The 22685-nt window shown below is 44.1% G+C and overlaps 1 long non-coding RNA gene across 1 annotated transcript in view; it reads right to left on the bottom strand.

Moving 5' to 3' along the window:
* Positions 1-10357: 10357 nt before the first annotated feature.
* The window catches only part of LOC125700420 (uncharacterized), a 56714-nt gene continuing 44386 nt past the window's right edge, over positions 10358-22685 (bottom strand). The window contains exons 2-3 of the long non-coding RNA XR_007379927.1: positions 13958-14114; positions 10358-10500 (exon numbers count right to left, since the gene is read on the bottom strand). This is a non-coding gene — a long non-coding RNA (uncharacterized LOC125700420). The remainder of the gene's footprint in view (positions 10501-13957; positions 14115-22685) is intronic.

Below are 22685 nucleotides of genomic sequence, written 5' to 3' on the forward strand. Positions count from 1 at the left end.
AGATGAAATTTTTGTGTTCTATTTTGGGGAATAAGAGAAAGAGAGAAATGAATGTGGAAGAAAGGGATTGGTTCCAGCAAGAAAACCACTAATTTGTTCAGGATTCATTGAATCATTCCATTTTTTTTTTGTCCCTTTCCCAGATCAGGAAGGGGTGCACTCAGATGCTTCCCACATTCAGTTGCTGGCTGTTATTGATCTCTACAGCACAGCAAAGAAAATAAAATGCTTCTACAGGAAGTATCTACTCTCAGCAATGATGCTTTTTTTTTTCACTTTGCAAAAGAAAAAGGGCCCAAACAAACAAACGTATTGGTCCTTACGATGGTGGGGAAATACTTACAGCAGTGTAATAGATTTATAGAGGCAGAGGACACCTCCTGGCCGCCCTGCCAGCCCCAGCTGAAGAGTGGCACACGCAGTGACACATAACACAGAGTTCCCCTGGGGAATGTGCCAGTCAATGCACGCACGCATGAGGGAGCACCCAACACGTCCTCTGCCACTCAGCTGCCCCACGAACCCAGATGCCTGCAGTGAGCCATACCCTACTGGAGTTCCCTCAGCTTTGAGCAGCAGCAGACACCTCCCAGGTTCCTCCAGCCCTTTCCTAAACATCCTTCAGACATCCCCACTTTCTGACCCAACCTCATCTTCCCTCTCTCCATTACAAAGGAGAGGGGTGCTTTTTTGCCTCCTAACCATACCACCCCTGGAACTAATCTCTCCCTGATGGCATCACAGACATATTTTCTGATGTTTGTGGCTATTCCAACAATGTCTTGAGCAAAACAGTTTCCAAAACAGTTTGCAAGGCAAAATGACAAACTCTTGCTAGGCTTTTCGTAATGAATATTAAGTTGCCAGCTGGTGGAAATTCCCAACTCTCTCAGTTCTCCAAATCTGCTATCAACGTTAATCAGCCAAGAGCAGGGAAGTTATTCCATTTTCACTGAATATACATTCTTTTTTTTTTCTTTTTTCTTTTTTAACAGCAATATCAACAAAATTGATAATTGCAAAAATGCCATCGTACGTGATACAGTATTTTATCAACAGAATGTACTGGCACATAACTCATACAGTTGTAACATATAACACAACTCATACAAACTACAGACTGCAGAAAACTGACCAGGTTCACTCATCGATGTTCATGGCAGCAGTTTCAGAGAAGCATCCTAGATCCCGCTGTGATTCATCCTGGCCTGAGAACAGCTCTTGATCTGAACTCTCTTTGTGTTTTGGAGACACAGAATCACAGATCACAGAATCACAGAATCACCCGGGTTGGAAGGGACCCCAAGGATCATGTAGTTCCAACCCCCCTGCCTAGCAGGGCCACCAAACATCCACATTCAGATCAGGTTGCCCAGGACCCCGTCCAACCTGGCCTTAAACACGTCCAAGGACGGGGCATCCACAACCTCCCTGGGCAGCCCGTTCCAGGGCCTAACCACTCTCCTAGTAAAGAACTTCCCCCTAACATCCAACCTAAATCTTCCCTCCTTCAACTTAAAACCATTTCCCCTAGTCCTGCTGTTGTCAGCCCTTTTGAAGAGTTTACTCCCCTCCTGGGTGTAGGTTCCCTTCAGGTGTTGATAGGCTGCAATGAGGTCACCCCGCAGCCTTCTCTTCTCCAGGCTGAACAAGCCCAACTCCCTCAGCCTGTCCTCATAGGGGAGGTGCTCCAGCCCCTTGATCATCTTAGTCGCCCTCCTCTGGATCTATCTTCAAATCTGCTGACCTGGAGGGCACAGCTTGTCCTCCAGGATGTTTCAGCAGCAGAATCAAATAATTCCACTCTTTCCTGATGTGCCTAACTGGGTGCCACAGGTTGGCTGTGCTGACATAACTGCTGGCTGTAACTACTGCAGGTGACTAACAACAGGACTTGAGAAAAAAGGATAATTTTGCAGCTCTAAAGTGAAGGCGTGCTAGATTAGAAAGTACATAAACTGCAGCCTTTCCAAAATGCTGGAGTCCAGAATCAAATATCTTCATCCATTTACCCGTGCCAAGTCACAATGGCTAGTGGGCAGGTGGAGATGCCTCTTCACCCAGGGTGCTGGTCTTGGCCAAAGCAAAGGAGCTGGTTCTGCATTTGTATCCTGTCCATAACAGCTCCGAGGAAGGGATGCTTTCTGACAGCTTGACCACCTCTCATGCTCACAAGCTGCCTGCCTCGTCATTGGCAGAGTCCTCAAGCAGATCCAGCTGCCCAGACAGAACTGGCTCATACTTCAGAACGTGGCAGGCAGCCAGAGTAGCAAAGAGACGTGCTGGCTTTTCCCTGCACAATCCCCTAACAAGGAATCCTGATGTTCACAGGTACAGCTTTCATTCCCCGGATTCCACATGCTATTGGGCAGTGACTCTGATCATCTCTGAGACTCCCCTTAGCAGAGAACAAACAACCTTTTTTCTTCCTTACCTCTTGAGATGAATACATCAGCAAACATCACTCAACAGAAGTTCGCCTGGACTGGAGTAGCAACTCCATGCCATAGTAGGTGAATTCTATCCTTGCAGTTTTAACATCTGTCCCTGCCAGGATTTTTGCCTTTGCTTAAGCAACCAAACCAGATGCCACCAGGGACAATGAGCCATGCTGAAGGTGTTTATGCATTTGGCCACTGGGAATGGGAAACGTAATATTTTTATTACTTTTCTAGCCCTCCTACCTGCTTTGACCCAGGTGCTGAGCACAGGTCATCTTCAGATGTTAAACTGTGCCCAGACATCCCTCACCTCCCCTTCTCTTCAGACGCCTGAGTTTTGCAAGAGCTGCATATATGCAACTGCTCCCAAAACCCTTTCAGACACAACATTTTAACCTAGAAGTCTTTGCTAACAATCCTCACAACGAGCAATCACAGTTTAATGGTACAAGCTACGAAACACTTAATGTGCCACTGGGCAGCAGCCATTGCAGGTGACTGGGAAAGACTCAGGCCCGTAGTCTCCCCAAAATTCCTACCACTTTCCAATCTCTGTGCATTCTGGAATAGGATGGAGTTTGGGAAAAAATAAGCAGCAAAGATAAACTGATTTCACAGGCAAAATGGTGCTTGCAGCTTGCCACAGAGAGTCCACAGTATCAAAACACAATTAAATAGTTGCACATCAACAAGCTTTCCTAATTGCTGCAAGGAGCAATTCAATTATGTTTTCAACATTGAAATGAGTCATTATCAGTCTACAGGGGGAAATTCTGTTTGTGGGGTCGTGTTTTTTTTATAGCATGTGCTATCTTCTTCCCAAAAGTTAGCTATTTTACTGCTGACGATATTCAGTTTGGATGGATTCTTCCCTTAGGAACTAAATGGAGCAATTTCTAGTTATAGCAACATTGTTCTGCCATAGATCAGAAAAGCCCAAAGGCACACTCTCCAATTTGGGGTTACAAAAACAGAAATTTAAGGTCCTTTCTGTCTTGTGACATTCAGCTGCTTCATAATCAGATGATAAGTAATCATCCTTGTACTCTCACTTCATTGTAACTCTAGTCTAGACTGGACCCTAAATACAAGCAGCCTGGTACCCCAGCTCAGCTCAATGCCAGCTGCTTTTCAAGAAAGAAGCAACTCCTGTTACGAAAGCAACTGGGATGAAAGGTGGCAAAGATATTCTGAAGATGCTCTGAATAACAGATGCTAGAAGAATTAAATATGCACTGTATGCTAAGAACGGAAGCACCAGTTTGGGTCTACTTGTTGGGTGACTGAGAAGAACTGAGAGCTACAAGAACACTTGAACCTTCCTCACGGAGAGAGAGCTTCTGTTTTATCATTCCTACAGTGATTTGAAAGCAAGATGATTGCAGAGGGGTGAGATTCAGCAGCACTGAATAAGTTGTGTTCGGAGAGCTGTGGGTGAAGCAGCGCTGATTTAGATGTTCCTGCCCGCACCTTAGTTCAGCAGAGGTAGCAGGTTGCAGTAGCTGCTCAGTAATTGATCTGTGGTGATTTAAAACCTTAATCTGTTTTCATGCTTCCTGATTTAAAGAAGCATGTACACTTGTGCATAACTGTCTTAAGAAAGCGGAGCAATAGTTCAGCCTGCATTCCTTAGGAAACAAAGCTTAACAGAGCATAGAGACTAAAACCCCTATTAACTCCTAAATGCATTGGCCATTTTCAGGCAAATTTGATGCAGGGCTCTCAAGGTGTACAGCATTCTCATAGATTTTGTAGAGATCCAAATTCCACTCTTACTTATTTTGAGAGGAGGTGTTGGCTGAGCACTGGAGGTAGTGTTGGCTTTGTTGGGACACAAGGGGACAAATTGAGAAGAGGATATTTGTTCTACAGTAGGGCTGAGTCACAGATGAGAACAACATAGAAATCTAGGTTGTATTGGACTTGTTGCTTGTAAAAAGTATTGTTATCAAATAGTTGTGTTATATTATATATATGTGCATATATACACATGGCTTCATTTCATTTACATACAGCCATTGACAACAACAGAAACAAAAAGCCAATTTTGATCAGAAAGACAAGCAAAGGGTGCAGCAGATCTGCCTGTTGCTAGGGCACATGGTACCTCCGGATGGGGAACAAGGCTCCCTGGCTGGTTTGAAGGCTCTGAACAGCAAATGTATTTAAGTATTTCGTAGCTTGTACCATTAAACTGTGATTGCTTCTGTCCACACCATTGTGAGGATTGTTAGCAAAGACCTCTAGGTTGCAACGTTGTGTCTGAAATGTGCAAATGTGTCAGCTCCAGTGAATCTTCCTCAGCCTAAGCCTTTACTGAGCTGGCTTACCAACATGCCTGTAAGTGGGGCAAACTGTGGACTTGCTGCAAAGTTCAAAACTTGGCTATTCCATGTGTCTGCACGCCCATCTGCTTTCAGCTCCCAATGTTTCATCTTAAATTTCAGGCATTGGCTGGTTTTCAGTGGCAAATGGCTGCTGGAAATGAGATCTGCTGCTTATCTGCAGGTAAGGCTGTGCTGCCTCCAAGCACAAGATCTGGTGAAGCCAATGCCTGCCCTGCTTCATGGTGGCTTGATCCCAGCACGACCAGCAGGACCCAGCTCTGGGCACAGGGCCTGGGGCCAGCAGGGGAAGTGCCACCCATTAATCAGATGTCTGGAGTTTACAGAAATAGCTTTTTTTCCTCCGGAATAAAACATGACTCTGAATAAATGTTTTATCCCATTGCACATAATGAATGGCAGTGAATGTGATTTGGGGACCTGTCAGAGCGGGGAGCACAGACATAGTACATGCACTGCAGACAGGATTAATGAGATTGTTTAACTGAAACTCAGGGAATTGAGATCACTGTTAATTTTAATCCCCTTTCCTTTTTTTTTTTTCTTCTTGTTCTTTTATATTCACCTTCCTGTCTGGCTGATAAAATCAGGCCATCAAATTGTTTATTAGCAACTCTTGGAGAAGCCAATCCATATGCAGCAGCATGGAAGTGTGGAAGCATCCACTGCCTGGCATTTCCAGCATGTTTAGCATCAAGCTCAGCTTGCAGACAACACTATTTACTTCCAGAAGGAGTAGTGGGAAAGAAAGAAACAACAAACAGGTCTCCAGACCTGCAGCTGCTTGAATTGGTCTGATCTATGGCAGCACTGCTGTTCTTCATCATTCTCCATGTAATCCATATTGGATGACAGGTGTATGGAGAGCTGTCACTCCTGTGCAGATCAGAGCAGCTCTCACCCCATGCTGACTGGTGAACATACTGCACCTTCTGCACCTGCATGGGGAGGTAACGGCAGTGCTCAACGTGTTGTCTGCAGTCTGGCTGTAGAGCCATTTTTGGGAGGGGATTGCTCCAGTTTTTTATTAAGTGCTTCAATAGGCAGCGAGTATTCCTGTTGCCAGGTTGGTTTCCTTCTTCAGCTGCCCTTTGCCAGCTGAACATCCCTTCTGTGAGACTCAGGGAGAGGTTGAGTGAAGACTCCTGTGTGGTTCCACCTGGTTTGCTCAAACTACAAAGAAGCTCGTCCTGGCCAAGGAGCACTGTGCTATTAAAAGAGCAGAACAGCAACAGAGCATCATCTCCATCTAATTGTTTCATCAACTCGGAAAACAACAACTGCTTGCTAAATAAGGCTCTTCTTTCCTGCTTTGCAATTGTGCTCTGCTGCCTGCCAAGGGAAGCTCTGCCTCTGGAGGCTTCTCTGGGCCTCTGGAAAAAGTGTCTTTGGGTTTAGTCCAGAAAGACAAAAAAGCAAAACCAAGAGCTGCAACCCAGAAGCAGAGACAGAAACTCTGCAGAGGTTTATCCCCCTCCCACCTAAATGAAAACCACAGAACTGCTAAGCAAGCTCGGACTAGAAGAAAAAGAATTAATGAAACTTATTTGTTGCGTCTGCATCAGAAAATGTTAATGCTCAGCTAAAGAGCAGACACTTGAGAGTTTCCTCAAATAAGTTTATGTTTTCAGTTGCTTTCGGAAAAACAATCAAATTTGCATATTTTTACCAAAATACTTAAAGTGCTTCAGTCTTTCATTTTGCAGGAAACTGAAGCAATCAAGCCGGTCCTGTAGAAGGATTTGAGAAGAAACCAAAAGCCAGTTAGAGCTAATTACTGCTTCCATAATGAACTGGCAAATAATCTTACTCTTTTCCTGTCCGTGAGTTATCCAAGAATCAAACACGAGGTAAGCACCTATTAGTTAAAGTTAATGCTCAGACACGTTGATTTCCCTTGTCTCAGACTCAGCTCATTGCAGTTTTAAGCATCAACAATAAAACATTTCTGCATTCAAAATCCAGACCTTTTCACCAGTAGATCTTTTTCTGAACAGCCCTCCTTTTAGTGCTGGCTTGCCCATTTGTGTGCTGCCTTTAAATTTCCTGTCTGCACAAAGTTTCTATCTATATAGAATCACTGAATCATGCAATCAGTAATGTTGGAAAAGGCCTCTAAGATCATCTCATCCAGCTGTCCACCTACCACCAATACTGCCCACTAAACCACATCCCTCAGTGCCATATCTCCATGTTTTGGAACACCTCCACAGACAGTGCCTGGGCAGCAGTTCTAGGGTCAGACCACTCTTATGAAGAAGAATTTTTTCCTAACATCCAACATGAAATATCTATCCGTGGCCCATCCTCCAAGCAGGTGATCAAAGAAGGAACAAGGTCAGATGCCAAACATCCCTGGGTGCCAAACTTGGCAACAGTGTTACTGGTCTGTTGTTAAAAGTAAAGGTTCATTAGATTATGCAAATAGCTCCCAATCTGTGATCTGAGATTTCTATAGGAGGTCACTCCGCAAAGCTCAAGGTCTCTTTGCAGGATGCAAGAGGGAAGGAGCAGACATTTCTTATTCCTGCAAAAGAGATGGGAAAACACAGTGGGGAGAGAGACCAGGGCTACCCCTCACCCTGGCAGCCAGCTCACCCAAAGCTCAGGGGACACTCAAGGGAGATGTCCCCAAACACCAGACACAGCCTGGGCAGTGTGGCTGATGCCAAGTGAAGCCCAGCTGCCAGATATTCTGTGCGCATAGAACAAGGCAGTCATGATGAGGAATTTCTCTCCTTCAGTTATGATTGACAAGAAAAGGAATAAGAAGATAGGAGCTGAAAAGCTGTGTGCAGTAACCTTTCCCTTTGTCAGAAATGTCAAACCAATTCCTAACAGCTCACTTTAAAATGCATTTTACGTCCTCTTTTTGACATCTTTCCCACCTCCCCAATGTTGCCAGAAGATACAAATTCACTCTGACAGCCAGAAGGGGAAGGAAAAACAAGAGAGAAAATTAAAAAAAAAAAAGGAAAACAAATCCCCACTTTTTATAACCATCACAGCAGACAACAAGACTTGGTATAACACAGTTATTGACCAATCAGGCATGAACCACCTTCTCCATGCAAAAAAATAAATAAATAAAATAAAAAATAGCACAAAACAGGTGGAAACAAGGTTACTTATCCTAGCAGGACACAAATTTTGTTGTTCTGCTCCCCTGCTAAACGCTGATAGCGCTTTGTAAAATAACATCAGGTTCATTTTCTTAGATTTGTATTGCCTTTCTATTCTCACAAACCTCCTCCTCTCCTTTCCTCCTTCATGCTGTACTGCAGAAACTCACATCTTTGCATCAGGAAAGCTGAGTGAAGGTGCATGTCGCACAAATAAGAAAAACAGCAACCAAAGCCAAACACTGCACAATAAAGAGAACAGAGGGAGGTTTTAAAAACTCTCACATCTGCATTTTACAACTTAATAGGTTGACTTACTTAAAAATTAGATACCCTGCCTCATTAGCCAGCCAGGGCTCCACCATGCTCAGCAAAGAGAGAAAGAGTAAATCAGGAGAATGATTGACCACACCTCCTTTACTAAGCTATTTTGGAATGGACTAAATCATTGTTTGAAGATGAGAGAATTAACACAGACCAGATATCCACCTCATAGGCAGTTATAATGCCCAACCTTTATGTCATGGCTCAGGGAAGGATAGCACAGCTAAAGATTAGCACAGCTGGTAAGAGTTACCAGTGACAAATTTTTGGCTTCAAACCTGTGGGAAAGGATAGACCCAGAGAGAGAAAACACTGAAATTCACCGAGAAGGTCAATGGAACTGCTTGGGTCTGTCAGGTGCACTCCAATGTCCCGAATAAAACACGTTCATTTATCATGCAAGGAACGAGTTTTAGGAAATGACAGCTCAAAACCCACACGCAATAAATAATAAATAAACAGATCAGAAGAAAAGCATGACCTTCCATCAGCGTGTTTAACCACAATTTCGTTTACGTGAGCAGAAGTACGGCAGTTCCCCAAAATTTCTGAGAGTATTTGGGGTAGGAAAACGCAATCCTGTAGATTTTCAGTAGCTGCTTGCCTTAACATAAACCTTAAGCATAAGGCCATATCAATGACTGCATTACCTCAGCAAACTTATAAGTCTAACTAGAACTGGGGCAAAAACTGTAGGAACAGGAGAACTTCACACTGCACGAAATCAATGCTGGCTCTGGTTTAAGCAATAGGAGATGCTTTGTCATTTGCAGCTGCACTGAGGACAGCAGTTGGTATTAAAAAATGCCCTTTATGTTGTCAGTGTAGAAAAGCCCTCACAGACCTGAAAAATGTTTTTATCCCTATCCCACCACGTCCCTTTGGACTCCCTTTCAACTTCAGCCACTTCCTCAGAACAAGAAATAACTGCCAGTCGAGTCAGTGCTTCCCCTCCTCTAAACACTTGGTGAGCGCAAACCTCAGCCGCTCCTACTTATTTCTTGTGTTTACCCAACGGATCACAGCAAAGAGGGAGAGGAGGAAGGAGTTTATAATGGGAAAATAATCAATGGTGACATGCCATCGCTGTCTGCAAGGCGATCATTAGCTGCTCAGGAGGGACCTCAGGGCTCCTGTTTGCTTGGTGTGCGGTCGCCTCTTGCAGAGAGCTGAGGCTGTAGGACAGGCATCAGCAGGTGCCTCTTCTGCTGCTCCTGCTACAGCCCAGGGAATTCAGTGCGAATCAGGCAGCTAAATTACACCTCTGGGTTATTATCTGTGGTATTAATTACGGTGTTCTCCCTAATTATCCTCTCTTAACACACTCAGTTTGCGGGAACAATGCAAGGTTGGCAAACAGTGGTATTTAAAAACGATTGGGCCAGAGGCTCAGCTAATATAAAGCAGTACAGCAGGTTTATGAAAAGGTCAGCCTGTGCTGGAACTGGAGTTTACCCACTGTTTTACGAGGCTGTGAGCTGAGTTTCAGAGAGGCTGACATGTCCCAGCCAGCTGGCTGGAGTAGAGGTGAACTGTTTGGATCCCTCATTCTGTGATCTGCATTGTAACCATGTGCAAAGTGCTGTTCCCTAGCACAGGTCTTAGGTGATTTTCTGACCTACAATAAAAGAAGCACAACACAATATCAGCATCCGGAATCGTAACTTTTCTTTCATCTCCTGTTCCACCCTGCAGTCAGACTTGGGAAACTCAGGGATACTCTGATGTATGTTGGCTGTCTGTTCTGTTCTTGAGATAACCAAACCACCGTGGATTGACACTAGGTTCACTGACATACATAATGTCACATTTACAACAGAAGACAATTCAGACATATGCTTCATTACCATTGTGTGCCCTGTTCCCAGGCTGGCACCCTGCTCAGCTGCAGCATCAGCGTGAGGGATGCAGCCCAGCTCCTCAGACTCACCCACCTCTGATGTGGTGGACATCTGAATGGTGCAGTCTCATTGGAGCCTTGATGCATTCTGGGGACAGAACTACCCCATAGGAAGGTATGCTTGCCCCATCATATAACTCTATTCCTGAAAAAGCACGGATATTCAGATAAAATGTACTAAAAATAAAATCTACATACTGAAGCACACCTTCTTGGACTGTGATCTTTCAAGTGATCCATCATACACGTGTTCACAGCCTCAGACCAGCTTCTCTAGCTGTAGAATATTTTCTTCCACTTCACTCAGAATGCGTGCATCTCTTTTGTTCTCATTTGATAGCTCTGCAAATCACATCTGAGCTTCTGTCCTGCAGAAGACATGACATAAAAAAAACAACAGCACTGAATGACAGAATCATAGAATCAAAAAGGTTGGAAAAGACCTCTAAGATCACCAAGTCCAAGCCCACCAAACCATCCCTACTGACCATGTTCTTCAGTGCCACATCTCCACAATTCCTGAATATCCTCAGGGATGGTGACACCCCCCCACCCCCTGGGCAGCAGTGCCACTGCATCACCACTCTTTTGGAGTGGAAATAGTTCCTAATATTTCTAAAGACAGAGATGGACACTGAAAATTGTATGAAAATTTGTATCCAAAGCTGACTAAAGCTCCATTGGTGCTCGTGACATTACCCATGGAATAGGAGGCACTCTGCAAATATCAGCAGGGCGCTGCGTTCGTCTGCTTCCACAGTTCACAGTTTAAAAGAGAGGATTCTGAGGAACCCAGAAAATACAGCTCCAAACAGGAGATGTATATCATAGAGAGAAGCAATAGAAATCCCATTTTAACAAACCGTTCTCCAGTTCAGAGGCTGAAATCCAGTTTGCTGAAGGTCACTGCTAGCTCTATGTGTATCTAAGTTTCTCTCAGGCCTGTAGCTGTCACAAAGGCCAACATGCTATTGGAATTGTTTATTCTGATAGAAGATTTGTGTGTTTTTCAAGATCAAATTGTAGTGGCTGCATTTTTAACACAATCCCTACAACACATAATCAGGGCAACAAGAGTGACACTCATATTTTTCCACAGGAAGGAGTCAAGGCACAGTTAGGGCACTTGTGTTACAATGCCAGAGAAACTACCTCTGTGTGAATTCACTAATGACAAAAAGAAAATTGCCCAACAAAGCAGCAAAAAAGTAAAACAGGAGCATATAAAGGCCCTCCATCCCCTCCTTGTAAGCCTCTTCAATGGCTCTGAGCTCGCTCTGAAAGTAGAACTGTTGTTTCACCAGCAGTGTTGCATCATAAAAATGATTTCTCTGTGTTCCTTCAAAATATTCAGGATAATCAGGTTTGGCTCCTGGTTCCTACCTGCACTGCACCAGGCCATTTCAGGTAGTTCTAAAACCCACCACAGTCAAAGGAAATCTATGCACCAAGTTAGAGTAAATCTGAGTTCTCAGGGCCTCCCTTTTTGTCCAGAGGAAAGATGTTTATGCTGATGAATAGATTGGCATAAGAGCAATAAGGTGCAAGAGATCCAAATCCCTGCTGCTGTTAATATATATGAGTCACCACCGCTGCGTGCTTCCAAATGGAGCTGCAGTTTGTCCTTGGTTGTTTAGCTGGGCAAAGGCAAGTTTGCAAAACTTCATTTTTTTGGTGATTCAATCCCTTGACATAATAGAAATCTCTGTCTCAATCTGCTTACTGGGAAACATCAAACAAAGAAGGCCATTGTGTGCTAGCATTTTATTAATAGTTCACAACTTGAATTTTTCTTCTCTTTTATTCCTGCTGAACTCAGAGAGAACTGCAAATACACATATATATGTACATATATAGCTGCCAAATAGATTTCTTGGAGGAAGGCAGAAAAGTGTGAATAATGGGTTCTGAGGTATGGATAATTAACAGATCAAATACCCCAAGGACTGGGGATTTTTTTCATCAACGGCAGATATTCTCCTTTCCTATTTTTCTAAATAAATTACGTGCACCCTCCAGGTACATTTCTTCTCCTAGTTCACATGATAAAAATAGAGGTGCCTTCTGTGGGGGCAGCGGAGGTTACTTATTTGTTTTAATTTAATTTAGTGCTTCTGACAGTGAGAAAATGACAGCCCTGGCTGCAGTTAGGAGCCATACGGGCAGCTGCTGCCCAAACCTCCTGACCATAGCACCTCTACCATGTCATCTCTACTCCTACACAAGAACACTGTTCAATTTAGTCTAGCAGTGTCAAGCTAGAGAAGTTTGCCATTGTGAGCAGGACTGTCCCTTGGTGTGAATGGCTGCAGCCCGGCCCTAGGGTTCCAAGTCACATTCCAGCAGGGTTTTTAAAAATATTTCCTTACTTCTCATGTATTTATTCTGCTTCCTGGTATACCCATAGCTAAGGAACTTGCATGCAAGCCTCCGGTAACATGAAACCCAAGCAATTTGCTTTTTACTAAAGCAGGACAAGGACAGGACACAGGAAAGGATCCTTTCCTCTCCCCACACAGCAGTTTATCTGCCTCTAGAGTTCACTCATCACCAATCCACAGCTGGTATATGCTCTGAAAGGTGTATGCCACTTTGCCCATGTATCTTTGGAAACAAATGACAAAAGAATGGCCCCTCACTGGAGTGTTCAGCTGCTGAGTTGTGGAAGCAATCAGAGGATGAGGCCTTAGAAATGGACAGAATTGGGTGCAACCTAGAAGCTCACAAAAGCAGATTTTTCATAGCAATTCTCCTCACACAGGGTAGAGAGCCAAAGCTCTGTGCTCTGCTAACATCACAAGAAAAATGATGTAACTTACTTATGATAAATAAACATGATAAAGTGTTTCAAAGCTTTTTTCCCCCTAATGAAACACTGTCATCCTAGAAGCAAAACAAAAGTCTTCCCTTAGTGACAGCAATTTAATAGCAGGGACGTTAATTAATTTCATCTCTGCATCAGTGCTCTGTTTTATTTAAACTCCCATCCTGCAGCCATTGGGGTGTTTGGGCATCTGCAAAGCCAGTGAAGATCCTGGGTTGCAGCCAAGGGGAGGTCTGGGGTAGGTGGCAGATGGTAGAGTGATGGAGACGGCTCCATATTACTGTGTTGGGGCAGCTGTAAAGGTTCACCAAGAGCAGCAGGGGGCTGCACCCAGGAGAAGTGAGATACATTGCAACCACTCATACTTAGGCAATGGGATGACCATAAGCCTTGGCTAGCAAAAATGAAAATAGGGCTACTGCAAGCAGGCTTTAAGGACTCAGATAACCTAAAACCATCTATTCTTCATCTTTGCTGGAGGAAGTTTGCCATATTGATTCAGCAGGAACCCAGAATGATGGCTACTACTTGCATGAATGACAATGGTTTTCCTCCTTAGAAATCTCCTCACTGGACTACAATGATAAACCAAATGAATTCAGCCACGATGCATGGCACACCCAAATCCCATGCCCAGAACTGCAAAAGCAAGGTTTGATGTGACCCACAAACCTTGCTAAATTCGTAGCTACAGCCTGCTAAGGCTTGGAAAAAAGCAAGGATCAACAAAATTCAACATCAAGGAAAGGTGTTGGCCATGAAGCACTGTCAGGGAGATGACTCCATCAGCAGCCCCACTGAATCAAATTGATCCTCCATTATGCCTTGCAATTAACCTAAGTAAATATGTGCTACTAATCGCTTCCTTAGCAATTCAGTTTCTTTGCTCATCAAGCCACAAGAAGTCATGGGCAAACACTGCTCAAAGTGTTTGGTGAGCAGTCCCCTCCATCCTGGGAAGAACACAGTGGATAACACTACTAATTTGACAGCCATCTTACCTTTCTCTGAAGGCAGACTTTAAAAGGTGATTCGCAGCTCCTTGCTGATACTGTAAGACACTTCTCACAGCCATTCTAGCCCCTGCTGTTGTTCTTAACCATCTTCTCCTTGCTCTGAAGCAGGGGCTGGTGGGCTGCCTGCCCACTCACTGAAATGCTGAAATAAGGACAGAAAAGTGTTTCTGTGGACAAGTCTGTTCATCTTATTTCTTGCTAAGAATGCAGAGGCAGATGGTGCATGAGGAAGAAGGCAGCTGCAATGGTGCCTAAAAGGCAGCCCAGAGGATTCCCAGCTGGTGATCCCAGAAATAGGAAGCCATACTGGTTTGCCTTCACTTCGTTTCTATCACATTGTTGACACGTTGCTGCTCCTGTTCCTACAGAGGACAGTGACTGTGTATCTTAACATCCATACATCACAGGACATGAACTGCCCTCTGCTCTGGCTGTTCTAAAAAGAGGATAAGAGCTCTGGGTGTTCTAAAAAGAGAGGGAGATTTCAGCTGCACAGCACCAGAAGTTCTGGCACATCAGCCCCTGTTTCAGTAGGCTCAGTTCTTTCATAGATCATGTAGAATCTTTTCCAGAAATACAAGAAAGCCAGAGGAGCTTTGATGCAATCAATCAGGGGCTGGTGAGCACCTTATAAAACCCACAGCCAGTCTGAACTCCATATGCAGGGAGAGCTGCATTAGTTTCTGATTCTGATATTTATTTTACTTCTTGGACACGTAAATCGTAACCCAACAAGAAGAAAAATAAGTGTTCTTTCTGCAGCAAAGGAACAAGGATGGATTCAGCAGAGACCCACTCAAAATGTAATTTCATAAAGAAACAGGACTTAAGTGATAGTCTTTTGTGTAGGCATTTGCACACATGTGCATAGTGGGTCTCAGGGCTCATTGCACTCTTAGACTTTGAACTGAGGCTATCATTACCATTTTGCTGTCTGCCTAGAAACAGTTCCAGTTCAGAGACAGTTTTACATCAGATGAGCTATGTCAGATCTTTCCTATACATTTTATTGGCCTACCCTAAGGATGTAACCCCAAGGAGAAATGGACACACGGTTGGGCAGTCCCAAACCTACTGTTGCTTCAGCTTTCTTTTATTTGCTGTTGGCCTGGGCTCTGTGAAGGGTACTGAGCTCTTCAGTCTTACTGTGACCTCACACCTCATATTTCAAAATCATCTGCAAGATTGGACCCCCACCCAGCTTTCATGACATCCAACCGTGATGCTGAGCTCTAAGCTTCCCATCAGCAGGGATACAACCCTGTCTGCTAAGAAGGGTTTCAGTTGAAGGGATTTTCATGTGTAATTGCTTAGGAACCACCAGAGTACGGAAAATGCTAGAAAATGGCTAGGAAGCAAAAGGCAGGAACATTTAGCAGAGGGGAAACATCCTTAGAAAGAGTGGCAAGAAGTACTCAGAGTCAAGAGCTGCATTAAAATTGTGGATTCCTCTTGAACATCAGTGCTAGAACTGGAGCTGTGACCTCCCCCTGCCTGGTACCCAGCAGTTAAGCAGGTGCTGCTGTGGTGGTTAATGCTCACGCTTCTGGTGCTGGCTGGGTGCAGTCTCAGCAAAGCAAATCACAACCTCAGGGTTCTTCGCCATTAGAAAGTAAACTTAATTAGATTACTGCACAGATATAAATGGAAAACATAACTTCTGGAAAACTGCAACACCCACGCACACAGACTCTGCAGAACAATCCAGAAATGCTGCATAATCCTGTCCCTGAGAATGCACATCACAGAGCACAGTCATGCAGCCAGCACCACGAGCCGTAGCATTTTTATGTTTTGTCAATAATTCTCTCCAGCAGCTCACAAGGCTTGCAAAGCCCAAGGCTATAGCCACCAGTTTTTATGAGCATAATAAGCAGAGTTTATTTCCACAGCACAGACATAAACATTTCTAGGATCCCAGCCACGTACAGAGGGCACCTGAGACACCAGCAGCTGTCTCCAGCTCCATTTGACCCCTTGAAAAAGGAGGCATGGAAAATGCTATCCCAGCAGGCGTTAATGCAGGTTAATTAAACCTAAACTGCTCGGCAGGGGCACGGTGAATTAAGAAGCAGTGCTTCTCCAGGCCACCCAGTTCTCCAGTCCCACTGTGGCGTGATCATTAATGGTTCTCATACAAGCCTCAGGGCTCATTTGCTTGACAAGAGCAAAGCAGTAATTTTACTGTTGAACACTTGCAAAAATGATGCCCTGACTGTTATCAAAAGTGACAGGCAAGTTATGTGAGCAGTTAACTGAAGGTTACTTTTTAGGGCCAAACTTCTGAATAGATGAGACATCAATTAGTTCACGCGTGGAGGAAGAGGGGAAAGAAAACAAAGAGGAAAAAAAAAAAGGAGGAAGGAAACAGAAGAAGGGGAAAGGAAATAGAAGCAAAGAGATGGACTTAATTGGTCCCCCCCAATCAGTGCTCTGAGGGACAGGAGGAGGAAGACATTAAGCACAGCAGCTGCCCATGCTCACTGGGGAGCCGTGGCCGGGCTGGACGGCGGCAGCAGCTGCTGCAGCTCAGGCAATGCAGCTGGCACTGCAGGAAGGAGGTGAGGCTTCAGCAGACAGAGAAGAAGAGCCCTTCAATCTGTGCCTCCCCCAGGGCTGTGGGGCTTTGGCTTTCCTCCACATCACTCAAGTGAAAGCTTCTTGAGAAACCTTTCCAAGGTACAAAATCATTTCTGCTACGGACACTTTGAAGTGGACCAAGATTAGCCATAGAGTGGAGGTAACTGGGTCCCTTCCAGTTCAAGGTTTTTAGGAAAAAATAGAATAGTTGAGACTTGGGAAACTGCTAAAGGAAAAGCTTTCCGTTCTGACAATGTTTTCCAAATTAAAAAACAAACAGACAAAAAAAAAAAAAAGCAAACAACCCAACATTGTCAGTGAAATCAAATATCAGATTCGAGTTACTTTAAATAAAGCGTTAGTTTCTTTTAACCTTCAAATACAATATCCTGCAAAAATAAGAGCAAAGTGAAGATACAGTGCAATGCTACAACCAAAATGAAGCCTTCAGTTTAAAGTAATGAAGTTCTTGTTTGATTTTACCCCAACTCAACATGGAACCACGACTTTTCTTCCAAAACAGACATAAAATAGATGGAGCCTTCTCTGCACTGAAGCATCTTAGCTGCTTCACCTGATGGCAAATGTGAGAAAAAAGCAAGAAAAGGAAACTTACAACCTGTGCCCTCACTTATTACCATGAGCTTGGTGAAGCCTGCCCAGCTCAGAAAGCCACATCCCTACCACCTGCAGGGCAAGGAACCAAAGGTGTCTTCCCCATGCCCTGCATGTGTTCTGAAGGGCTTTGCTGCCAACAGTTTCTTGTGCTGGCTGCCAGCTGGGTAGGCAGCTCTGCTGGGTTTCTGTAAGACAGCTCAGAACAAACACAGTGGATCTCTGATCTTTACCAACAAGAAGATTAATGGGTGGCAGAATGATAGAATCATAAATCATTACAGTTGGAAAAGACCCCTAAGATCCCCAAGTCCAACCATCAACCCACCCCCACTGAGACATAACCACGTCCCTCAGTGCCACATCTCCACTGTTCTCAAACACCTCCAGGGATGGTGACCCCCCACCTCTCTGGGCAGCTGTGATACTGCATCACTGCTCTTTCTGAGAAGAAATGTTTCCTAATCCAACCCGAACCTCCCCTGGCACAACTTAAGGCCATTACCTCTGGTACTATGGGGAGATGCAGGGGAACTGGGGAAATAGGACTGAGACCCAAAATCTGTAGACAAACAATGCAAACTCAAAGGGAGAACAAAAGCTTTATATATATATATATATATATATATATGTATATATATATATATTATTATTTTTATATATATATATATATATATATATATATATTAATAGCTATTCTCTGTTATGATCAGCAGAAGAGAAGAAACAGCCTGCTTGCATCTCTGCCTCCCTCCCATGCCAGCTGCCAGCAGCACAGGGCACGTGGTCCTACACAGGTGGGTGACAGTCACTGTCTGTTGCCTTAGGGACACACAAGGACACTCAGCCCTGGTTCCACATCTCAGCAAAGCCCAGAGCTGTGTGCTTCTGGGAAGGCACAGAGATGGTGCACTGAGATTAAAACGTACGCTATTTATTGCCAGATAAGTTCAATTTGGGGACTGTCAACCTTGACAGAGCCGTAAATAGTCACAGGGATGGGCTCAAGCTGAATGGATCCCATGGGTTTTGGATGAGAATACTGCAGCTGGGAGTTTCTTTCTCTGAACATCCACTCTCTCTTCATCCCTCCTCTTCACCCCACCTTTTCTGATCTTCATCTTCCCCAGTAAGGCCAGCATTTCGCTACTCTGACTCGTTCATGAAGCATATCCCAGCTTAACTGATATAAGCAGACTTGATGCAGGCAAGGACTAAACCTTACAGGGAGCACCCGTTGGTTTTCCGATCACATCCGGACTGGCTGTCAGGCTCCAAAGGCAGCAGGATTTATTGCACTGAAACACAGCAGCAGCAGAAGCCCGTGAGGAGCCTACGGAGCTTCATGTACAGGAATAAAAATTTCAGGGCCGCTTGGAGATATGAAATATTTCTTAATTACTTTCTGTTCCAGCACAGCTTGAGGCTTTTTTTTTTTTTTTCCTTCCTGTTGTTGTTCTTGGGGTTTGTTTGGTGGTTTTTGCCACTTTTTTTATTTTAATGTGGCTGGTAGCAAAGCAGTATCAGTGCCAGCTGCTGTCTCATAAAGGACAGGCAATGGCTTTGCTGGGGGACCGGCTGTTCATGCAGGATGCTGGCACTGAGAAGGTGACAGCCTCTGTCAGCATGGGATCATTTACCTCACACTGAAACACATTAAAAGCTCCTCTCCCGAGACATTTATTCATAATGGCTTTGTGTAGAGGTGTATTATTGTAAGGTTTGCTTAAAAGCAGCCTGGATAGGCTCCTCACATTGACTCCTTCCTACCCCTCACCAGACCATGCAGTCATGCTCCTGCTGTTCAGTAGCATTTTTAACGTATTCCTAAGGCACAATTTTCCCTATCGTCCCTAAAACTTCACCTTGCTTCCTCTCCTCTCCCTCCTGCTCAAGCTCTAAGATAAACGTGATGTGGTTCACTGCCAAGGTCAACACCCTCAGATACCAAAGATCCACTGGGTTTCCCTCATAACCCACTGCAGAGTTTACCATGACCCTGACACCCCCAGCAAGCCAGAGCTAAGAAGAAAGGCCTCTCATCAGGTCCTCATGTCCCATTTTCAACCACTCCACACGTGTTTTACTGAGCTGAGAACAAGGCAGCACTCGCAATAAGCAGCCTTCCCACCCGCGCTGCAGTTGGTGCTCCAGCTTTTAGCCAGAGAAAATTGGTTCTGCATGGCTGTAAAACAAAGCACCCTGGGATCAACCTCAGAACAACAAGCATTCGAAACAGAGAAATGGCACGAGCAGCATTTGCTTCCCTGTTAGCAGAACAGCTCACATCTTTGTTCCTAAAAATGACAGGCTTTCTCCCAGCTCACCAGGCTGGAAGGACAGCAGGGGTTGGGCAGCTGGATGGAAAAGAGAATGGCAGTTTTGCCAGGACAGCCCAGTGACCGTGGTAGGCCGTGTTTTTTAATCTTTTCTAGGTTAAACACGGGCTGTTGTGTCTTGCTACATTACATTATATAATGTGATTGGCTGATACAGTTTGATAGGTTGAATCCAAGAACATAGTGACTCATGTAGGAAATTGGAAGCCTCCTTGTTCCAGCGTAGTGTCTCCAGGAGTTAGAGTGAATAAAACTGATTGTGTTTATTCCATTTTTTGTTGCTTAGTAAATATCTGTTTATTTAGCTATTTATAAGGCCTGCGAAGGAAACCTCCCCAGTGATGAGTTAAAGGCTTGGGCAATCGAGTCTCTAAAATACAATATTTTTAGGAAATGTCCCAAAAAGGGAACAATAAAAGAAGAGAATGTCATCAGACTCAGGTGTCAGAGCTCCTGGGCTGCAGACCCTGGCTCCAGCACTGAGTTCAGAGAAAGGCAGTTTGCCTTGCAGGGCAGTGGGAGCCCACTGCTTTAGGAGCTGATTATTTTTAGTTTTTTGACTAAAAGCCTGAGCTTTCCTGAAACCCTTCCCTCTAACATCTGGCCATCCTGGCTTACCCAGATATAAGGACCCATTGCACCATAAATCTTAATTAAGATCTGTAAACCGCAGATGAAAAGGATGGTATGAGTACACAGCTATCAGTATCAGGTTCAGCCTCTATGAAGCACAGACTTTCATGCTGTACCACGTACAGCAGCAATGAGAAATGTGTGAATGCCACAGCGTTATTGATTTGGTAGCTACTAAAAAGCTCCAGGATCCCTGGCAATAGAAGCATGATAATGAGAAGTAGCCAGGAGAGCACTCTTTCAGCAAATAGCATTTGCATTCACTGGGACAAGAGCATAAGCCCTGTTTATCAATAGAGAGCTGAGGGATGGTTTGAATGCAGGGGATTAGCCAAGTTCATTTTGCATTTGGTGTTTGTGGTTACATTTATGGTGTTGCCTGCGAGGGTATCATTACAGAAGAGCAACTCATCCAAAAAGGAAAGCTGCAAAACATCTTTCAGAGAAGAATCTAAATCCTCTAATTGCTCTTTTGTTTGGTTGGTTGGTTTTGTTTGGTAAAGCCCTTAAATTTTCCACAGCTGAAATACCTTGGTCTCCTTCTACTCAGAATGTGCAGGAACACAGCTGCCTTACAAGATGAAGGAAAGGCAAAATGTTAAACTGCCCTAATGAGTAGCTACTATTTAATGAAAAAGAAGATAAAGTATTGCTTTATGAAAGCCAGAAGTGTCAGAGATTTCTCTAGGGAGGGCGATATAATGTAATTAAGGCAAAGTACAGTCATGAAAAGAGCTACCTCAGGGATGTATGCTGTCTGGTACTGCCCCCTGAAACCCTTCTGATCTCCGTGTAAATGAGGACACAGCTCCAACAGGCTGCCTTCTGCAATTTACCATAGCAGGGCATTTCCAAGACCAGAAAGGAGGAATGTTAGTAAACACCACCCACTCTCCTACGGAGAGAAAGGGGAAAGATACTGCTGTGCTTTAACAGAGGCTACATGAAAAAAAAAAGACTGCTTTGTTACTGCGGGTCATTAGCATAGGTACAGCCATAAATTTTGCTGTTCCCTGCTGCTGGCAAGACAGCTCTCAGTCGTAGAGCAGAAACCCTGCTGAAATCGTCCTCCGAGTGAGCTTACAATGCTTTGGACAAAAGGCAAGGGTGCAAGGGATGCCTGGCCTTCCTCCTACACCACTCACAAGCTGCAGTCACATCCTCCACTCATCACCCCACATATACCACCCTGGGGTCACAAACAGCTCCCAGGCAGTGATAGGCACTAGAGGCACTTTGCTGCAATTCAGACCTTGGAAACCCTGTTCATCTTTATTTTTGTTGTTTGTTTATCCTCTTTTGTTTTTTTTTCCTTCTTCTCCCTTCATTTATCTCCTTTCTGGTTGAATATACTCTCATGGCTGCCATAGATGTCCCACATGGCAAGATACAAAGGAACACTCTTCACCTCTCAAGAATCCCTAATAAGTGGTTAATTAAACAATGATTACAGTTCCTCTGGTAATGCTGCACAGGCAGAAAACTTGGAAGAAAAAAGTAAAGAAAAAAAAAGGTACAAAGCAAATTCCTCCAATGTTTCTTGTCTTGAAACTGCATCCAACTCCTGCTGGCAGAAAGTTTATAGCCCTCCACAGAGATCCCAGCTGGGTGATTTTTTGCTGCCTCTCAGACACAAATACCATGTAAATTCTCTTAAATTACTTGGTAACTAAGAAAGATATGCTCAGCAAATACCCTATCTCTACATAACACAGTAATTACATATTCTGCATCCAGGTAGTAATTATATTGCCTGTCGATTACTCAGTGATTACACTTTGAAGTAATTACTGTGGCACCTATGTACTCCAGGTGATAAAGTAGCAATAATTTGGTATCCATTCTATGGGGAACTGGATTCCTTATAAACATCTCCACCCTACATACGGTGTAAAAATCAAGTCTGAAGAACTCTTAAGGATAGTGAGAAAGGGAATGTGTCCTTCCTCCCAGCACACTTGTGGGCTGAGTCTTCATGGATGCTGATGATCTCTGAAGACAAGAAACTCCATGCCAAAGGGAGCCCTAAGTCACTAGGGCAAAAAGCACTCTTATAAGGGCACTGCTTATCATTATCCCAATATTAAGTAACAAATTCATATTGTTAGTACATGTTCAGTAAGTAATTTCTTCAAATGTAGGATTTGGCTAGCTCTGCTGAATAAATTATGGGGAGAAGGGAGGGAAAAAGCATTTAGAACAACAAAGTCTACTGCCATCTATAGCTCCTGCTTGCCTCCTGAAGCTCATTTCTGAATATATAAATCATTCACATTCTCCCTGCCTCCCAGAGAGATGGCCCTTTTTAATTGCAGGGAGTGTTAGAGACTGATTTCTGCTAACCTTATCAGACCAGTCCTGAAAACTCAAATGCAACCTGGGCAGGATTTTAAGAGCTCTGAGTTCTGGCTCTGTCCCTTAACAACGCTTAAGTGGATGCTAATAGGTTAACATGTTAAACATTGCCTCTTTCTCTCCTGAACCAAGTGAGAAATATTTCAATTACTGTATTCCCATGGAAGACCCCTACTCGATCCAAGTTATTA

Source organism: Lagopus muta, chromosome 14 (assembly GCF_023343835.1).
Source record: "Lagopus muta isolate bLagMut1 chromosome 14, bLagMut1 primary, whole genome shotgun sequence".
Taxonomy (NCBI): domain Eukaryota; kingdom Metazoa; phylum Chordata; class Aves; order Galliformes; family Phasianidae; genus Lagopus; species Lagopus muta.